Raw genomic sequence first — 3,110 nt, 5'->3', positions numbered from 1 at the left:
CCAAAGGTAAGTGTCCATAGTAGCCACCGAAGATCTACTGATACTGAAATAGGGAGGAGCACTCCTTTCAAAATTGTGATATTGCCCCTCCTTTTGGCCAAGGAGGTTATATTTAAAGCTCGTTCTGGTGGCCAATGGTCATTCCTTTGGCAAATGGTCACTCCTTTGGCAAATGGTTACAGTCTTTTCACCGTAGGATCTGCTTGGTTTGAGTCTCTTTCTACTGACCCTCTTACTCGGGGTGACTCAGTCATTCACCGACTTTAAACTACCGGCATACGTGTAGCACGGGTAAGCTTAATAGGATGTTTTGTATGCGATATTGGCCATGGGGTCTGCCATCGGATCTCTAATCTCCAAGAAGATGCTACGATGGCAGGGAACTAACCATTGGGTGTCCATAGTAGCCACCGAAGATCTACTGATACTGAAATAGGGAGGAGCACTCCTTTCAAAATTGTGATATTGCCCCTCCTTTTGGCCAAGGAGGTTATATTTAAAGCTCGTTCTGGTGGCCAATGGTCACTCCTTTGGCAAATGGTCACTCCTTTGGCAAATGGTCACTCCTTTGGCAAATGGTTACAGTCTTTTCATCGTAGGATCTGCTTGGTTTGAGTCTCTTTCTACTGACCCTCTTACTCAGGGTGACTCAGTCGTTCCCTGACATTGAACTACCGGCATATGTGCAGCACGGGTAAGCTTAATTGGGTGTTTTGTATGCGATATTGGCCATGGGGCCAGCCATGATCTCTAATCTCCAAGAAGATGCTACGATGGCAGGGCCCTAACCATTGGGTGTCCATAGTAGCCACCGAAGATCTGCTGACACTGAAACAGGGGCGTAGTTTCCCCTACATGTGGCTAATGATCACTCCTTTGACCAACAGTGGTTACCGTGAGTACAGTCTTTCCAATCGATGGATCTGCTTAATTGGGAATCACAATGATGGTTACAAATGAAAAGACATGGACTAAGTGACTGCGAACTCAAATTAGGTACAACTTATATTCTCGCAGCCACTTTTACAATGAAAGAACAATATTTTACAAGACATTTGAAAATACATGAGACATCGCGTGAGCAACAAACCTCCCATCCCAGAAGACACAGTTAAAAGCGTTTTGTTTCTTTTATGTAATATTGTGCGGCTAACATTATTTTGCAGTTGATATCATATGAATAAAAAAAAACTACCGCGTAGAACTAAATGCTGTTTCGAATTGTCAGAAACAATATTACCAAGTATGCTTGAAAGCTTGCCAAAGAGGACTGAGCGCTGGTGTATATAATGAGCAATCGTTTCATATGGACACCCGCAGCTACAGACTTCGGGATTAATTGGGGACTAATGAATGAACAAGTTTCTTCCCCTATATCCAGACGTCGACGTCCTGCATCCATTGTCTCCATCAGACTCACAAAACAATTTGTAACATTTGGCAAAATAGGCCAGATTGGCCAGAGGTGTAGCTTCCAGAATCCGAGGGCTTTATCCAGCTACAACCATTACGCGTATCCAAAACCGTGCCTGATCGACGAGGTAAACCTACGTTCTTGGATACGAGGAGACTATCCAGAACCGCGCCTGACCCTACAACCCCTTCTGGCATAGAACAATACTAAGCACGGTTCTGGGTACTTGTACAATAGCCAATGAGTTCATTTGTATGTATGTATGTAAGTCCCATAGCCTTCACGGCCGTAGGGGCATCATGACAGCCAGCAGCATGTCAGGCTAATCTTGGCGGCGCCTATCTCCTCTCCAAGATTTGGCTGATACAGACGGGGTTCGCCAGGCCTCCGTCCGGGTGAATGATGTAGTTCACCATGTGGCTATACAAGATGGAGGTCACCAGGCCTCCGTCCGGGTGATTTGAAGTGAATCACCAACTCCATACAGTAGTGTTTGTACCATCGCACACCGGGGCATGCCCCTACTCTTTTTCGAAAGGTGTGGTGGGATCTTTAACGTGCTCGAGGTGTGGCTCTCCTCAAACACGGGACCTCCAGTTTACGTCCTATCCGAGGGACGTCCCTAGCCGAAGCTAGGTACTCATTTACACCTGAGTGAAGTGAGGAAAATCGTGTAAAGTGCCTTTCCCAAGGGCACAAGATCGGTGACACGGGTGGGGTTCGAACCCACAACCTCTGGGGTGTAAGCCGAACGCGCTACCGACTGCGCCACACGACCCCACAAATGAGTTCATTTGCCCGTTTATAAATACTTCGATCGGTCATCCCTAGCCCCACCCTTCTGGCCAATGACCCCGTCCTAAACTTTTGCCGAATTCTACTTTATCCAAACCCCCTTAGGAAGGCCTGGCGGAGGCTAATCCAGGATGCCCATGCCTCCTGGCGGCGCAAACTCTGTTGGTAATAATATAAGCTGGATTCTTAGACCGGTGGGCTGGATCGTGAAAGGGTAAAGTGATGCCTTGTGAGTAAGCCGGCCTGCGGAGGCCGGTCCCCGGGGTGTACAATATTGGCCGTGTATCTCACCTCCCTGACCTCAGAAATAACGATGAGTTGGAGTTTAAAGCGCTGAGGAAATCTTGCGACATCAGCAATTTTTTTCTGGGCTCATCAGAGTGTCTGGAAATGATATCGATCAAAAGTATATATCCTCCAGCCTCATGTCATATACATGTAAAGTAGTGTGTGAAATTGTAACTAGCGGCACTAAGTTATAGACGGTTATTAAAGTTTTTTTTGCAAGTTCGTTCCCGAAGGCAAGTACGTGGACATGGATGGGAAACATACAAGTGATAGGGACATAGATAACATATACATGAACAACAGTGGTCATACTGGTGACTATGAAAAATAAACTAATACTAGATAATATGCAGATGTCGTTTATAAATACCGCTAACTGTAACCAGTTAGATGGTTATGGATTTTTTCTTTGTTTTAAGTTCGTTCCCGAAGGCAATTGAGTACGTACGTTCATGGACATATATGTAGTTCTTCCTCTTTTCTTCTTTAGTAGGGACATAGATAACATGTACTTGAACAGTGGTTGTAACAATAAACTAATCAAAATACTAAGTAATGGTTATTATTAAAAATAAAAACTAATAATAGTCTGGAGAATATGCGGATGTCATTC

The 3,110-nt window shown here is 45.0% G+C and overlaps 1 non-coding gene across 1 annotated transcript; it reads right to left on the bottom strand.

The window, feature by feature from the left end:
• Positions 1-2,119: 2,119 nt before the first annotated feature.
• Positions 2,120-2,192, bottom strand: Trnav-uac. Its single transcript has one exon. It is a non-coding gene; the product is annotated as a tRNA-Val (tRNA).
• Between the last annotated feature and the right edge of the window lie 918 nt (positions 2,193-3,110).

This window comes from Branchiostoma belcheri, unplaced genomic scaffold (genome assembly GCF_001625305.1).
Source record: "Branchiostoma belcheri isolate BF01 breed outbred unplaced genomic scaffold, Haploidv18h27 scaffold15, whole genome shotgun sequence".
Taxonomy (NCBI): domain Eukaryota; kingdom Metazoa; phylum Chordata; class Leptocardii; order Amphioxiformes; family Branchiostomatidae; genus Branchiostoma; species Branchiostoma belcheri.
This window is presented reverse-complemented; position numbering and strand designations above follow the sequence as displayed.